Genomic DNA, 19,010 nt, shown 5'->3' on the forward strand with positions numbered 1-19,010 from the left:
ATTCTCCTGTACTTGGCACTTTAACTTTGTACAAATGCTCCTGAATTATCCAATGAATTTGTTATAGCCTATCTAGCTGACGAACTGGGCTTAGGTAATTCACTCTAACTTTTACTCAAGTATTAGAAGGGGATTATCAAAGCTTTCACAGGGCCTTAGTTTTCAGAGTGTATGAGAACTTAACACAAAGAATAAAAAATAAGACTTATTTTTAAAAAAAATGACCAAAAGGAGAAGTAGTAGTGATGGAGGAGGAGGAAGTGGGAGAGAATGGGTTTCATATCTCTATCTCTATCCCTATCCCTATCTCTAACTCTCTATCTCTCTGTCTCTGTATCTGTCTCTCTCTCTCTCTCTCTCTCTCTCTCTCTCTCTCTCTCTCTCTCTCTCTACCTATCTATACAGCATCCCTAGCAATTAGGGGAAATGCAAATCAATACAACTTTGAGATTTTATCTTCTCCCACCTAGAATGGCAAAGATCAATGGAACAACCAACAACACATGCTGGTGGGGATGTGGGAAGAAGGGAAGGCTTATTCACTGTTAGTGGGATTACAAACTGGTACAGCCACAATGGAAAAAGCCTAAAAATAAATCTACCATATGACCCAGACATATCCTATTTGTTCAAAGGGATCAACATCCTACTCGTAGACACATGTTCACACATATTCATTGCTGCTCTACTCATAAGAACTATGAACTGGAAGATGGGAGGAGGTTAAGAGGAATAGCAGGATAAACCTGATCTGACATGAGAAATGGGAAAAGAGGGGCTCCTTAGGGATGACGGGGGCAGTAAATAGAGGGGAAGAAGGTAGGTTGGAAAATAATGATATAGATTGTTTTTAAAATCCATAAAAAATTATTCTATTAACGATTAACCTAAAATAAGTATAACACATGCAAGTCAGTGTATAATGAACTTCCCAGCAGTTGGGAATGTTCATTGGTATCTTCAAATTTTTGTTTTAATGAACTTTCTCATCTCAACATATGGCACTCCCTCCAAGAGATAAAGACTACCTTACAAAAAAAACCCCAATACCAGACATGAGATGCTGATTTTTGAGTTGTTGGCCAGGGCTGTCTAAAAGACTGTGAAAATATAGAGCCTATTCCTGTTGCTTTAGGATGCCCCAAAGACATAAAAGGTATCTTCCTATTGGTGAAGCTACCATGCACTTCAGAAGCAAGCCCAAAGGCTTGTGAACTAGAATTGACCTAAAGGTCTTCTCTCTGAGGACTAAGTTTCATGGTACCAGAGGGTGCCATTCACACTGCCAAAGGAGAGATAACTAAAATTCTCTCTCAGTTATGATGTCTATGAACCACATCAATGGCTAGCATGGTTTCATAGTTCTACAGCTGCAGTAGTGGCACACATATATTGGCAGAAACAAATGGTTTACTAACTGGACTTAAGATGTACTCAAAGGGGGGATACCATGCCTAACAAATTTAGCTGGCTCATCAATGCTAGTGAAATCAGCTAGAGAATCTATAACCACTAATTTACTAAACCAGAATATCTCCTAATAACAATCAGCAGACATTTTTTCCTAATACCCACAGATAACTATAGACTTCACCTCTCTTCAAGGAAACTTCTCTTTGCAACAGATAGAGACCAATACAGAAAACCATAACTAATCAAAATGCACAGTTGTGGAGCCTACTCCCAGTAGATACATGACAAACAGCACCAACCTAGGACTCAGGAAAAATTGCAAACAGGGGCAGAATGATTGTACCATCCAGAGGATCAGGTACTTTTCTGTGCAGTCATCTCCTAGTAACAGCAGAAGCTATACGTGTAAGGTCTTATCAGAATAACTGCCCATGAGCTGAACAAGGAAGATACCAATGAACATTCCCAACTGCTGGGAAGATAGCCCATAAGGTCTCAACTCTTCACAAAAACTATAGGCAACTGAGTAAAGTTTGGAGAGCACCAACAGTTTCCCAGTGCCAAATGATCAACCCTAAATACATACATACAATTAACAGTGTATGGACTCAATTTGACAATATATGTATACACAAACACATATATGTGTGCAATTGATGAGAAAGGGGTGAAAATGTGAATTTGGGGGAGAGCAGGGAGTGTTTGAAGAGATAAAAATGTAATGTATTATTCAGTTTAATTTAGATAGGAACCATGGATATTTTCCATCTCATTTAATATTGTCTGAAACCCTTTATAAATAATTATGTTTTTTAAAAAAGAGAATCTGTCATAAAAAATAAGATGTGACATTGTAGAAAAATACAAATGCAGTAGGTTGATCCCTTGGACCACAGGGAAGAACTTCTTCCTGGTCAACATTCCTTTTGCTTTCCTGGGCGAGCATCAATACACACAACCAAGGAATGTCCAACTCTTCTTGTAATGTCTGTGTGTGAGTTTGGTGGGCACCTGAAGAGTTTGACAGAGAATTGCTGGCAATTCCCAAAGAAGTAAAGATCAGTGACAATCAAATTTGAAGAATATTAATTAAAAGAAATAGAACTTGAAGGGTTACATTAATTAGAGTACTGACAGCTTGGTACAAGCAGCAATGAAGGTGCTAATGGAGGCTATGGACTTGATTAACAAGTGCATCCTGCGTCAAGTGCCCCATGAGCAGACTTGGACATTTTCAGTCTGATCTCTAGTCCTTAAAGCAGTGTTACATACATGCATGGATGAAATGCTCCATGTCCTTGGCCTTTTTATGTGCGCATATACATATAATTGTGTGCATGCATGGGAATTTCTTTGGGATAGTAAAATCAAAATGGATAGCTATTTTATACAATCGTATAGGGAAATATAAAATGACATTTTGTATCAAGACCTAGGTATAATACAAATCATTTGGATACTATTTATTTATTTATTTATTTATTTATTTATTTAATGGCAATAACCTTCCAAATAGTAAAATATTTTATTAAAAAAGTATTCAGAAGTGGCTTCAATAGAAAAAAAGCCATGCTAGACTTATGGTATTTCATTAGAGAGATGGAGGTGACTCCTATGATTTGGATGAACTGGATAGACCATGGTGCTTCCAGAGATAGAGTTCAGGCACTGGCAGGGCCTCTCAGGAGACAGCTATATCAGGCTCATGTCAGCAAGCATTTATTGGCATCCACAATAGTGAATGGGTAACTGTAATTGGGATGGATCCCCCATGTGAGACAGTCTCTGGATAGCCTTTCCTTCAGTCTCTGCTCCAGAGGGGGATGCTCTCAGCCTACCATTGAACTGAGCACATGGTCCCCAATGGTGGAGCTAGAGAAAGGACCCAAGGAGCTGAAGGGGTTTGCAGCCACAAAGGAGGAACATCAGTATGAACCAACCAGTACCCCTAGAGATCCCAGGGACTAAACCACCAACCAAAGAGTACACATGGAGGGACCCATGGCTCCAGCTGCATGTGCAGCAGAGGATGGCCTTGTTGGAAATCAATGGAAGGAAAGGCCCTTGGACCTGTGAAGGCTCATTACCCCAGTGTGGGGGAATGCTAGGACAGGGAAGAGGAGTGGGTGGGGTAGTGAGCAGGGGGGATAGGATAGGGGGTTTTGGGAGGGGAAACAAGGAAAGGGGATAACATTTGAAATGTAAATAAAGAAAATATCTAATAAAAAAGAAAGAAGAGTTCAGACTTCAGTTTCCCTAAGTTATCTCCTCATTCATGCATGTGTATCTGCAGGATGATGTTAGGGAATTGTAACACAAAGGGGGCTTTCTCTTATAGGAGCTAAGAGGTAGCCAGTATAGAGTAGAGGGGATCCATTGTATTTTATTCCCTGATTATAATTAAAAGTTGCTGCCTGCTGTCAAGTACAGGTCAAAGAAACATCAGGTTACTGGTGTTTTGTCCTGGGATAAGCAAGTCAGATGGAATAGGCACATAGTAGTAAGAATTCTAGGAAAAGCATCCTGATGCAGCAGCACATAGCAGCACTTTCCTCAACCTAAGCAAAGATTTAGGTCACTGGTTTGATGAAATCTGTGTGTCAGGAAGAAGAAAGACAACAGAGAGAAGAAGGGGAACAGGGCAGCCTGGGAGGCAGTGGCCGTGACCTCAGTTGCTGAATTGATGTTTAAAGAGCGTGCATCTATGGAAATGACCCTTCATTGTGAAATCTATAGAGAGCCAGTCTCAAAGCCAGAATGTGGTGACATAGAGATAAAGCTTTCACTGCCAATAATTGCTTGGCTTTTAGCTAAAAAGCCAAAAGTACATCAACATTTCAATTATTGAGCCCTATTTATTAATATCTTTTCCAAACAGGATGGCTTTTAAGATGTCAGAGTCGTCTACAACTTGTGCTCTCATAATACCTAGCTTTAACCAGTTTCAGATACAAGGAATTGAAGTAATGACTCTCGTTAAATTCTCATCAATATTGTCCTGACCAGAATTCTGTTGTTTTTGTGCAGCTGTTAGAGGAAACAAATGTGTTGACCAATGATCTGCCATTAGAAGTGAGTTTGTTTAAAGTAATTAATTTTCTATAGACGAACAATCACTTTAAAGATAGTTAAATATCCTGGGTTCCATGAAGTTCCAGAGAGAAAACATAACACTTAAAGGTCTAGTTGCTAGCATATTACTTTCAAAGATATCGATAGTATCAAGGCACTGCATATTAAAATACATCTGTCCCTTAAGGAAAAGAAACCCGCTTTAAAAGTCTTGCACATGTATTAATTCTGCTAAGAGTTCTTTAAACTCTCAAGAAGAAAGATGTTGCAAAACCACTGATGTTCTTTATACTCTTCATCCATTTAAGGGTTTATTAAAGATATGTTATTAGTAAGAAAATGTAAAGCATTAATTGTGACGAGCAGCATGGGGCTTGGTATACCCTCAGAAGATTCTTTTCTATTGTATCAAGGGTGTTTGAGATTGTAGGAGAAATTCCTGCCACAATAATTACTGAGATGGATACTTTCAAAGTTTGCATTAAAATATGTTAATTCTCTAAGCTTTTAGAATTCAGAAAAGATTGATTGCCAAGAGAATAAAGAAAACATGGAATTTTTTATACCTTAAAAAGTGGAAGCTGTTTTGCTTATATTTTATAAAGCAAGAATTCTGTATTCTCTCATGGGATGCTTTCATAGATAAATAGCTAGTGTTAGGGAAAATGTTTGTTTAGATGGTATTCTTTATAGCAATAATGTGTGTTATTGTGTGGCCAAGCTAACCACATAGCTATATGGTCAGATGTACCAATATTTCTCATTAACATTCTTGATTTAAATGTACAGTATAATAGAACTTCAAACAACTTAGAATAATTCCCAGAATTCCAGTGCATCAAGATTATTACCCTTTGAAAACATGACCTTTTAAGTTGACATGTAGTTTGTGCACCACATTCAGAATTCTTGTCTATCTTTTACAGGAAACACTGGGTTAAGGAAAGCGTGGAGATCTGGAATTCTGCATTCAAATTCACATCAGAAACATTCTTATCACAAGTATAGAGTGCAGCCCAGTAGGTGAACATTTTCCTGGATTCAGTCCCCAGCACCAAATAAAGAATATAATAAATAGTAGCATGCTCTGAGATGGAGAATTGTGCACTGGGGATTTAACAGGAAGTACATTTGGTATGACCTTTCTGGAAAGTGAAGGAAGGAGAACCGTTAATAGGCAAATGGTTTCTGCACGTGTCAAGGTTCTTTTTGCTGTGTGTGGTGTGAGGGGTTTTCCTCCAGGGTTATTCTGAACTCTAATAACGGGACTGAGTCCTTTATACCTTGACACCCACCAGTTGCAGACTATGGAAGAGAGTAGAGACTGCTAACAAAGTGGTTGGTGTCTTTGTTAGACAAAAATCAAATTCTAAAGGCAAAGCTAGTTGTAAACAATCTGTTGCTGTTTGTCACAAGCTGGAGACTATACTTGTGTCTTGCAGTGGGTTTAAACCCATGCAGCACAGCTGTCTATTATAATCTTTTTCTAGGTCATTAGATCTGACTATGTGACAAAGGCTCTGGGTCCAACCGTTCAGGACTGCAGAGTAGGCTCTGGAACCTATAATCCTACACAGATGTTGGATTGAGCTTCAGGCATGTCTCCTACCTTTCTGCTACAGGTGAGCATTAATGCCATGGTGAGTGCTTACTGGTGGGGATAATGCAGAAGCTCACCTCTGTTTGTTTCTTCTAGGATATGGTTGTTACACATTTCCATTTCCAAAACTCCCCTGTGAATCACTGTGAGCCAAGTTTCGTTTTTTATGTTCCACTTGTAGCTGTTTTATCTCTTTTTAATTATCAGGGTTAATTACTCCTGCTTGTCTAGAGTTCTCCTCTTCCCACCCTTTTTAAGATTGCCCCCTCCACTCTCAGAAACTAATTGGAGCGATAGGACCAAAACCCATAACTTAAGCTTTAACGTCTTTAAATATGTGTCTGATTAAAACCGTACCGCTTCTGTGAAGCAAACTTTCTAGAACTACAGAAACTGAAGTTGTGCAGGCAGATGACAGCCATCCAGGGCCATCCTCACGTGGAGGACATCCCTACATCTTTGCAGTTTATTACATTCAGCTGCTCTTCTGGCGCTTTGTCAGTGTCAGGTTCCAGGAAGTACAAGAGACTCCTCAGTGCCTTGACGACTGCTGTGTTCCCTTTACCTATACAATAGATCCACTGGTCTGAGATGATGCTACTCAGAAAAAGATAAGGCTGGGAACAACCTTTTATTGTTGTTTACAGAAGCCAAGAAGCAAGTCTTTTAGTTCTTAACTGGGGCTCTAGATGGGATAGCCAATTGTTCATGACACATGAATATACCGATATTGTAAATGCTGGATAGTGATTCTAAGTGAAAAATTTACAGACAGAATGGAGAATGTAGCATATACTAAATAGATGAATCATATCTAAAGAGTGCAACGATGTCACTGAAGTCAGTTTGCTATAGTGTATCTGGGTAGGATTAAGGAACGGTGTCTTATTGTAGAACCAGCTTCAGTCTTTGTGGGCAACGGGTGAGTATTCATCAATGAAAATACCTAAGCAAGTCTTTGGTGGGCAGATCAATAGCTTGCTTCCTTACCTCTGTGGCAACTCTGCTTAACTCCTTACTGTATATAAGGTTTTGAGCTCTGTCTGTGTGCTGCGTCCCAGAGAATGGCATTATTCATTTGGAGAAATAACTCGGCCCACTTGTTTATTGTTTGCTCTGAGATTGATTTCCGGTGATCATTATTAGCATGTAACAGAAAACAGAAGGATCTTCACCTAGATTTGTTCCCAGTCATTCTTTTTCTTACAGTTCCTTGCTCTGGCTCTTCCAGAGTTCATTTTTTCCCTCATACTTCTGACAAACAGGTATTTGACTCTCATGAAGAATTTTGATTAATTTTATTTTTAGGCTATTTCTGTTCTGAATATGGGGATGGCCAGTAATAAGTGGTGACAAGGAAACTTTAGAAAAGTTTCAAACCACTATTTTCTTATGGATTATGATGTGTGGAGCCACTTTGCACCCAAAGTGCATGACAGAGATGAAAGTGTGTTCATTGTGTTTTTACTATTAGATAAATCATCTTCCTGAAGATTTGTCAGTGACACACACTTCTTTGTATTAAATGAGCCTAGTGATTTTTAGCTATTTACAACAAAGCATATAAATTCTTTCCTGTTTGTGGCATGATTTTTTCTGGGGAGACATAAAAAAAAACCCATCTGTTTTCTCAGATAGGACACTTGTGTATGTGTCCTACAGTAGACCCAAGAAAGAATTCTAATTTTGTCTAGCTTGATGAACCAATAAGTTTAGTAGGGTTGCTAATAGGATGTCATGAGTGTGCTATATCAAAGATATAGATGTTTGTATCTTTCTGTAATGTCTGAATTTATAGAGTAACAGTAAGTAAACAGGATACAGCAGTTTCATTGGCAATATTTGTTAGCATTGACCAAGAGAAACTCGGATTCTTTCTTTCCAATTAAGTACTATTAAGTAATATTATCTCTCAAACCATGAACTGATTAGCACACAGTAAGTCTGTTTCCATGTCTGTCTTCTGTCTGTCTGTTTAGATGCATACTAGAGAATAGGTATGAAGGGTTATAGAGGAAATACTAAGGCATATCTGAGTAATATAAACAAGCCAAATGGAACACTCTAGAGATGGGTAGCTACTACAGCTGTCTCGGGTCACAGGTTGGAGCAAAGCTGAGGAGTTGAGTCTGGACTCAGAGCTGAAGGAACAGGACTGAGTCTCGATCAATAAGTGGTAATGTCCAGACTGGTGAACAGGAACATTGGCAGATGGAGGTTAATGGGCTTTCTCAGTAGTAAAAGCAGACCCAAGCTGAAGTCCGTGGGATGATTAGGAGTTCTCTGTCATCAGAGACACCCCATCAATGACGCCCCAGAATAAGTCATTTATCAGTCTGCCATCTGGTAGGTGCTGTACAGATGATGCTGATTACATGTCCACCCTGATACAGAGCCATCCTCCATCCTCAAAATGGATTCAAAAGATGAAGTCTCTCGGGGCAAGTCACACTGCAAAATAACTGCTTTATACAATATGGAAGAACTTAGAGGACTACACAGCCTGATCTCAGCAGAGGAGCACGTATGTGTCAGAGGTAGACACATCACTGCAGAGCCTACCCAGCATGGGTGAAGACTCATGAAAACTGAATCCATGTGCGCCCGTCCTAAATACTGATATTGTGCTGGCCTGAGTCCCTTCTTCCATACTAGCCTTGCAGTGGGGAGGGGGTGTTTCTGTCTTCTTTCAAGGTAGGTTTTAATTTTGGAGAAATGGCTATCACACTTCTCATGGACCACTCAGATCAATCCCATTCAATGATACCTGATCACAGAATTATCTCCAAGTATAGACAAAGTTGCCACCACAGAGTGAAAATGTCTTACAGGGCTGTGCTGTTTACTTTTTGGCAGAAAATGAATAGTGATATAATGTATTTTTTTTCTTTGAAATATCCTAGGGTATAAGAAAGTTAGAAATTTTACTGATAAGGCAGGACTCTGAATTGTTGTACAGAATGACTTCAGTCTTTTAGAAAATGCTGCTTTTCCCAATGGCTTTACTTTACTTGCAACTTTTATGACTCCAAGTAATGTGATTCAACAGAATGGATAGATAATACAATGCTGTTTGTGATATTACAGTGATCCAAGTGTTCGTGATCTATTGTCTATAATAGCAAAAGAAAGGAGAAGTATTACCCTTCTCATGTTAATACTTCTGATCTTCCTTTTTGATAGCAACATAAAGGAACTTTCATTTCAAATCAATGGTTGAGGACCAAAACATGTGCTTGATCCACTCAGAAAAAAATTATCTGTCTGTAACAATAGGTACTGTTTGGACTAAGATGTATTTCTCTTCCATGGTAGCCAGCCCATTCCTTTTTAAGATGGTATTATCAAGGGTCCATCTAACCTGTGGCCATTGATTTCTGGCCATTGATCTATTTACAAAGGGATCCTATTATAATGAAGTTTGAAAAGGTACATAGCTGTTAATCAATGCTTAAAATAATTTGTTGAATGCATCAGCCTATAGATTCCACTTTTTGGCTTCATACTTCTTTAATTTCCCTCATAATTTTATGCTTTTGCTTATCTTTATTTCCTGCTTAATTTCCACACAGTTAGGAAGGTTATGAGGTCATCATTGTGCTCTAACTTTTAAGTATAGTGGCTTGCACATGAAAGACACTTAGTAATGGATAAACATGAAAAATGAGCTGTATATGTATAATTTAAATTTATTCATGGTTTTTGAATTCTGCCTTTGATACTTTATTCTAAGCCATGACCTTATTTTGAAATAGCTCACAAACCTTATAAATACATGGTTTAATTTGGTAAGCTATTTCCTTACTTTTATAGTTCTCATTTGTTGATAAGGGAAATGCTGCCCTGAGAAATCAGTGTAGGATCTGAAATCAAGAGAGTTAATGGGTTCTTGAAAAGAAGAATCATGCTTTAGTATTTATGTTCTTATTTGTATGTGTGTTTGCATGCATGTGCTAGGGTCTCTGCAAACACCATGTTCAACAGAGTAACAATTCATGGGAGGCAAGAAGGCAGTTTAGTTCAATAGAACTAAGCAGCTGGCGTTGGTTCAAACTTTGGTTGTCTGACCCTGAATAGTTATTTTAGGCATATTCAAGCTCAGTACAATTTGGTGAAAACTTTCCTGGTGATAATTAGGTCAGTCCTATGTGTACAATAAAGCTTACATAAAATCTCAAGGAACAAAATAAGCTAAATGAGGATCAGACATGACTACATCAAAGCATCAAAATTCTTTGTGAAGTACATGTGACACCTTCCATAAAGATGGGTTCTATAGATTGACTACATCCAACAACTTCCATAAAGATAGTTTCTCTAGATTGGCTGAGAAGAACAAACTTATGGTAAATGTCTGGGGGAGGATCTGGTGAAGGCACAGCACAGGTGGCACTTGGCTATTAACCATGTTCTTTTCCAGCCTTCTGAGCAGATAACAGATAATGCATTCCTTTCTGTGAAGAAACAATCCTTCCTTATTGAACATTCCAGGTTCTCTTATTGCTTATCTGCGAGCACAAAGACTTCTGTGCTGCTTCCATGTTTATATATATATATATATATTATTGCTGCCCGTGGCTACATATAAACGGTTTGCTGGGTTCCCTGGAAGAAGAGCTAGGAAGAGGAAACAGGGTGACAAGGGAACACATGGAGTCGAGACTTGATTTTTTACTCCAGACTCAAACTTTATTTGGGGTCTCACAATTTAAGGTTTGGGGCCAGACCCTCGTCCCAAAGCCAGAGCAGTGTGGAACTGTGTGTTGGCTCCAGGGTTCCACACTGCTCAGTGGTTAGCCTGCTTGATTCAGGAAACTGTAGGTCTAGCAGATCAAGACTTCACCTTGATCCCAGTGCTCTGCCCCAGGTGTTGGCTAGCAGCCTCTCCCAGGTATTCACAGGAAGCTGTAGGTTCTTTGGAGAACAATGGACCAGGTCTTCAATGGCTGAGAAATAGTAGCTAGCCCAGAGTTTCAAAAATCCCTGCTCAAAGACTGCGGGGAGGGCACCGTATGTTTGTCCATTGTGAAGGCCAGAAGGGGGCATCAGTTCTGAGAAGAGAGAATCAGTTCCAGATCCCCTGGAATCAGTTATAGATGTGAACTAGCATTTAAATGCTGGGAAATGAACTCAGGTCATTTGTAAGAGTATCAAGTGTTCTTAACTACTGAGTAACATCTTTAGTCCTCTTTCTAGTATTTGCCTTGGTCTCTGGGTCACCCTTATTCTTCTTCTTTGGCATTGGATTGTTTCTTAGGATCTTGTGGAACAAAAGTGATTGGCCAAAATTTCTATCACCTCTGTATAAATTCTTGGGGAAGAGAATTGAATTGATCAATCATAGGTTTTTAGTGCTTGTTTTATTCAGCGATCTGTGGATGTATCTCATGCATTATAAAACCAGCTAGTGAAATTCTTTCTACTGTGGATGAAGCACTTCTCAGAAAAAAGTATATGTGTGTGTGTTACTGTAGACTGATATCCCCCAAATATCAACTATTATATTTTATTCTCTCTATCTAATGACTTCTGAAATACTTGAATATCATGTCTATTTATTCAGCTTCTGAGTTCCATGTTAAATGATATTCACATCACTTTAAATGTTTAGAAATCTCACATGCCATCTTTGAAACAAATGTATTCATCTTCATGCAGAGTTGCCCCAAAGGGAATCTCTCTTCTAAATACAAGTAAAATATAATGTTGTTGATCTGGGTATGTTTCTGACACAGGTGGAGCTAATTTGGAAGAGGACCCTTACCTATCTCTGACCTTAGTTGTTCATGCTGGAAATGAGAGCCCCTGGAGAAAGCGGGGTGCCACATTTTGATGGGGGATTCCTGTCTAATAATCACTTTTTCTAAGTTGTTTCATTCTCTGTAGCCCTTAATGGGTTTAGATAAAAACAAGAAGAACCCTCCAAGCTGAGCAGGAGATTGCAGTGTGTAATTACCTTTTGCTCATTTTGTTTCTTCTTTTCTCTTCAGCATAACATTTTTCTTGCCTTAGCTTAACATCCAGTACTTATTGATGCAATAAAAGTAAGATAACAGACATGATTGCAGATATTTTCTTTTGAGGGACAGTAAAACACCTTGACTCTGACAAATAAACTAAAGCTCTTTGCATTTAGCTCACTGGTTTGGGGTGCTCAAACACTGGCTTTGTTTTTTTTTTTCTATATTTGTTTACATTCCAAATGCTTTCCTCTTTCCCGGTTTCCCCCTCCCCATATGTCCCATAAGCCCTCTTCACTCCACCCATTGCCCACTCATCCCCCTCCCATTTCTCTGTCCTGGTACTCCCCTACAATGCTGGATCAAGCCTTTCCAGGACCAGGGCCCCCTCCTTCCTTCTTCTTGGGAATTATTTGATATGCTAATTGTGTCTTGAGTATTCAGAGCTTCTGGGTTAATTAATATCCACATATCAGTGATTGCATTCAATGTGTATTCTTTTGTGATTGGGTTACCTCACTTAGGATGATATTTTCCAGTTCCAACCATTTGCCTAAAAATTTCATGAATTCATTGTTTTTAATGGCTGAGTAGTATTCTATTGTGTAAATACACCACATTTTCTGTATCCATTCCTCCATTGAGGCACATCTGGGTTCTTTCCAGCTTCTGGCTATTACAAATAAGGCTGCTATGAACATAGTGGAACATAAGTCATTATTGCATGCCGGGGAATCCTCTGGGTATATGCCCAGGAGTGGTATATCAGGGTCCTCTGGAAGTGTCATGTCCAGTTTTCTGAGGAGCCACCAGACTGATTTCCAGAGTGGTTGTACCATCTTGCAATCCCACCAGCAGTGGAGGAGTGTTCCTCTTTCTCCACATCCCTGCCAACACCTGCTGTCTCCTGAGTTTTTAACCTTAGCCATTCTGACTGGTGTGAGGTGAAATCTCAGGGTTTTTTTGATTTGCATTTCCCTAATGACTAATGATGTTGAACATTTCTTTTTTTTTCTTTTTTTTTCTTCGATATATTTTTATTTATATTTTAAATGATTTTCCGTTTTCTGGCTTTCCACTCCCTGAAAGTCCCATAAGCCTTCTTCCCTTCCCCTGTTCCCCCATCCACCCCTTCCCACTTCCCTATTCTGGTATTGCCCTATACTGCTACATTTCTTAAGGTGCTTCTCAGCCAATGAATTTTTTCAGGTGAAAATTCTTTGTTTAGCTCTGTACCCCATTTTTAAATAGGGTTATTTGGTGCTCTGGGGCCTAACTTCTTGAGTTCTTTGTATATATTGGATATTAGCCCTCTGTTGGATGTAGGGTTGGTGAAGATCTTTTACCAATTTGTTGGTTGCTGTTTTGTCCTTTTGACAGTGTCCTTTGCCTTATAGAATCTTTGTAATTTTATGAGGTCCCATTTGTCAATTCTTGATCTTAGAGCATAAGCTATTGGTGTGATGTTCAGGAACTTTCCCCCTGTGCCCATGTCCTCAGTCTTCTCCAGTTTCTTTTCTATTAGTTTCAGTGTGTCTGGTTTTATGTGGAGGTCCTTGATCCACTTGGAGTTGAGCTTAGTACGAGGGGATAAGAATGGATCATTTCACATTCTTCTGCATGATGACCTCCAGTTGAGCCAGCATCATTTGTTGAAAACACTATCTTTTTTCCCCTGGATGTTTTCTGCTCCTTTGTCAAAGATCTAGTCATCATAGGTATGTGGGTTCATTTCTGGGTCTTCAATCCTATTCCATTGATCTACTTGACTGTCACTGTACCAATAGCATGCAGTTTTTAACACTATTGTTCTGTAGTATTGCTTGAGGTCTGGGATACTGATTCCCCAAGAAGCTCTTTTACTGTAGAGAATAGTTTTAGCTATCCTGGGTTTTTTTGTTTTCCAGATGTATTTGAGAATTGCTCTTTCTAACTCTATGAAGAATTGAGTTGGGATTTTGATGGGGATTGCGTTGAATCTGTATATTGCTTTTGGCAAGATGGCCATTTTTACTATATTAATCCTGCCAAGCCAAGAGCATGGAAAATTTTTCCATTTTGTGAGGTTTTCTTCAATTTCCTTCTTCAGAGACTTGAAGTTCTTGTCATACAGATCTTTCATTATTTGGTTAGAGTCACACTAAGATACTTTATATTGTTTGTGGCTATTGTGAAGGGTGTCATCTCCCTAACCTCTTTCTCAGACTGCTTATCCTTTGAGTATAGGAAAGCTATTGATTTGCTTGAATTGATTTTATAACCAGCCACTCTGCTGAAGTTGTTTATTAACTGTAGCAGTTCTCTGGTGGAGTTTTTGGTGTCACTTAGGTATACTATCGCATCATCTGCAAATAGTGATAGTTTGACTTCTTCCTTTCCAATTTGTATCCCTTTTACCTCCGTATTTTGTCTAATTGCTCTATCTAGAACTTCAAGTACTATATTGAAAAGATGTGGAGAGAGAGGGCAGCCTGTCTACTCCCTGATTTCAGTGGGATTGCTTCAAGTTTCCTTCTATTTAGTTTGATGTTGGCTACTGGTTTGCTGTATATTGCTTTTACTATGTTTAGGTATGGGCCTTGAATTCCTATTTTTCCAAGACATTTTTTTCCAAGCATGAAAGGATGCTGAATTTTGTCAAATGCTTTTTCAGCATTTAATGAAATGACCATGTAGTTTTTTTTCCTTTGGGTTTGTTTATGTAGTGGATTGCATCGATGGATTTATTGAACTATCCCTTCATCCCTGGGAGGAAGCCTACTTGAACATGGTGGATGATCATTTTGTTGAAACACTGGCTTCTTATATGTGGGTATGATCAATACAACAAGTTTCCTGAGATGCAATGTGTGCTTCCCAGGAGTATAGTCTGGCTTGCTGTGGCCAATGCTATTCATTTGATTTCTAGCTTGTATCTTTTTAAAATGAATTTGGTTGTACTGATCATAGTGTGGGTGAAGAAGAGTTCTGTACTTATACAGTTAGGCATGCATGCATACATACACACAAGCACACATGCATTCACTCTCACACATGTACACACACAAATACACACACACACCTACACCATCTGTCAAACATGTCACAGGGCTTAGATTATATTCTGGGAAAGAAGTGAATTTAGGTAAGAGGAATGATCTCAATGCCTATCTCTAGTAACTAACAAGCAATAGATTATGTTCATTTTCTTCCTTCCTTCCTTCCTTCCTTTCTTCCTTCCTTTCTTCCTTCCTTCCTTCCTTCCTTCCTTCCTTCCTTCCTTCCTTCCTTCCTTCCTTCCTTCCTTCCTTCCTTCCTTCCTTCCTTCCTTCCTTTCTTTCTTTCTTTCTTTCTTTCTTTCTTTCTTTCTTTCTTTCTTTCTTTCTTTCTTTCTTTCTTTCTTTCTTTCTTTCTTTCTTTCTTTCTTTCTTTCTTTCTTTCTTTCCTTCCTTCCTTTTTTGCCTGAAAGAAGACAAGAACAAAACATACTTAAGAAGGGTCGCTGCTCATAGAGCAATCACACTCAGTGCCTGATTGTTCTGCTCCAGTTGGGGCTCAGAGTAATGAATCCAATTCTAGGGCTGGACACATGGTGGTGATTTTTCTTACTGGTAAATATATATTTGTGGGTCATAATATATCACTAGATTTTAAAAATGAAATTGGGATGGATATAGGTAGAAGGAAATAGACACATGCTGGAAATTGATTATGAGATGTTTCTTATTCTGGCAACATCCTATCTTGTAACTTGAAAAGCAAAACTGTTTTCTCTCAAGGTCTTCGGCCCAAGCCAGTAACATTGTCTCCATCCAGCAGTTTTCAATGTGCCTGTTCCTGAGTTTTATTTTACTTTTTTATTGACTATTTTCTTTATTTACATTTCAAAGGTTACCCCCTTTCCTGATTCCCCCGGAAACCCCCCATCCCTTCCTCCAACCCCATGCTTCTATGAGGGTGTTCCCCTACCCACCTACCCACTCCCACCTCCCCACCCTGGCATTCCCCTACATTGGGGCATCAAACTTTCACAGGCCCAAGGGCCTCTTCTCTCATTGATGCCTGACAAGGCCCTCCTCTGCTACATGTGCAGTTGGAGCTGTGGGTCCCTCCATGTGTACTCTTTGGTTGGTGGTCTAGTCCCTGGGAACTATAGCAAGTCTGGTTGGTTAATATTGTTGTCTTTCCTATGGGGTTGTAAACCCCTTTAGCTCTTGCAGTCCCTTCTCTAAATCCTCCATTGGGGACCATGTGCTCAGTCCAGTTGTTGGCTGAGGGCATCTGCTTCTGTATTTGTCAGGCTGTGGCAGAACCTCTCAGGAGACAGCTATATCAGGCTCGTCTTGGCATCCATAATAGTTTGGTGACTGTATATGGGATGGATCCCCAGGTGGGGTAGTCTCTGGATGGCCTTTCCTTCAGTCTCTGCTCCACACTTTGTCTCCAACATATAACAAGGACTCATGTTCATAGCAGCCCTATTTATAATAGCCAGAAGATGGAAAGAACCCAGATGTCACTCAACAGAGGAATGGATACAGAAAATGTGGTATATTTACACAATGGAGTACTACTCAGCTATTAAAAACAATGACTTCATGAAATTTTTAGGCAAATGGATGGAACTGGAAAACATCATCCTAAGTGAGGTAACCCAATCACAAAAAAAACACACATGGTATGCAGTCACTGATAGTGGATATTAGCCCAAAAGCTCAGAACAACCAAGATACAATTCACAGACCACATAAAGCTCAAAAAGGAAGACCAAAGTGTGGGTGCTTTAGTCCTTCTTAGAAGGGAGAACAAAATACTCCTGGGAGGAAATCTGGAGACAAAATGTTCCTGAGTTTTAATGGATTGTTTCAAGGCATCTATTGTTTGCTTCGTGTTATTTTTGGTTATTTTGTCAGTCTCTTCTGTCACTTCTAACTGCATGACTATTTTGCGTCCTTAATTATCTTCCCTTATGGGTTTATTTTTGTTGAAATACTCAGATGTGGGTTTTCTGACTTCCTGGGAACATATACTAGAACTTTACTTGCATATTTTTCCATATTATGTGGTTTTTCTTTCAATGGGTCCTTAGATTTATTATGTTTTTTTTATGCTTCTCATAGCATAAATTTACTATGTTTCTTCTTGTAATTTAAACAAACAAAACCACTAAAGATTAGTGTGTGTGTGTGTGTGTGTGTGTGAGAGAGAGAGAGAGAGAGAGAGACAGAGACAGAGACAGAGACAGAGACAGAGAGCATGTGTGTATTTCATTCTTACTTGATAAACTAATGACATTTTAATATCTTAATGATAATTTAACTTTAAGGGCATAATTATTTTTAAATGCATTATTATTAATATGTATTGGCATTTTCTCCCTGATTTCAGATTGATACTTGGACTTACATGATGAAAGTTTAAAGAAATTATGGCATTTTTAATTACAGAAGAGTCTCAAATATCTTACAAGTTGCTAACACATTCCCATGGATGATGCTTTTCCAAACTCATTCTCTTTTATGACAAAATTCTTTTATTCACTTCATGAAACTTCATCTTTCAGATTTTTCTAGTAAACTTTATGGTCAGCTTGCTATTATTTATTAATTCTATAGCTTAATTAAAACAAATTGTATATATAGTATTTCTGTATGGTATGCTATGTATCTATCATATAACAAAATTTATACACATGCCATGCATAAGTATAATTGGTAAAGACAGATATTTACAAACTTAAAATCAATGAATAATTTTAGGATGCTTTCCATAAATTTTAGGATGTCTTCACTTACTTGGGATTTAGATCTTCCCTCACTGACAGCTAACCCACATGTTGTGGGAGGGGACCTCACCACAGAACTTCTCTTAAACCCTGACACAGGCTCCTCCTATTAGGCCTCAAGAACGAAGGCTGGGGTCTTGGTCTGTGTCCCAGTCTGCTTTTGTGAATTTCTCCTTTAACATCAACTAGACTCAGTTCTCAGTTCAAACTCACACTGTCAGCATTTTGACAAGATCTCACTACCTCCAGTTTAGCCACAGGGGATGAAGCTAGAGCATCATGGGGCTGCATGGGGCTGTAGACCTCACTGGTTGGATTTGGTCACCATCCCCAGGGACTCTGCTTCCTGGCTAGTTTCTAAATAGCTTTCCTCGTAGCAGATACTCCATCTCTGGAGTGTTGCTCTAGGGTGTGGCATTGTTTTATTTTTGTGGAGGAAACAAGCACACGATGCTCAGATGCTCAGAGCACCATCCTTTTAGTGATGCTTGGGAAGAGTACATTTGCTCTATGTGTGTATTTTTCTTTCAGTGCTCAACCATAAACAGTTTGGAATTTTTAGTAGATTATTTTGTTGTTTCACAATCTCTGAATACACTGAAAGATGTTTTCTCATTTAATTTTCTTCCATATTCTAATTTGTGGTTTCTGGCTTTGAGAGGCATAACAATAGATTATTAGCTATTACTGAAAATCCTGGAATACAGATTAAATGGTATTGATTTCCTCTTTGCCTTAGAATGTATTTTCCTTTATATTCAAGGGAGATTTTTATCTACCTCGATTCTGCTGAGCTTGTCTGTTTTGTTAAAGTAAATCTCTGCCTTCCTACTTTGATTTGCACAACACATTGGTTTGTATTAGCAGAGAGGTGAGTTCTGTCTTCATGGAAGCAGACTTCCCTTCCTCTCTGAAACCCAGCTGTGTGATGACTTGGGATGTCAGGAAGTTTGTAGAATATTCTATTGGTATTTTATAGACCATTCAAACTAAAAATTAATATTTCTCTTGCATTTTCAGACATTTAATAAAAACTTTAAGGTTTCTTTCACCTCATATTTTTTCTATATTTAAGTTTTATAAGGATATATTAATTGTACACAGTGGTAGGTTCATTATTCAATTATATGTAGCTTGTACTTTGAGTTTTATCATTCAACTGCCTTGTCTTGTCAACTTCTCCCCTCCTAACTTTTAGTTT

This window comes from Apodemus sylvaticus, chromosome 7 (assembly GCF_947179515.1).
Source record: "Apodemus sylvaticus chromosome 7, mApoSyl1.1, whole genome shotgun sequence".
NCBI classification, from domain to species: Eukaryota; Metazoa; Chordata; class Mammalia; order Rodentia; family Muridae; genus Apodemus; species Apodemus sylvaticus.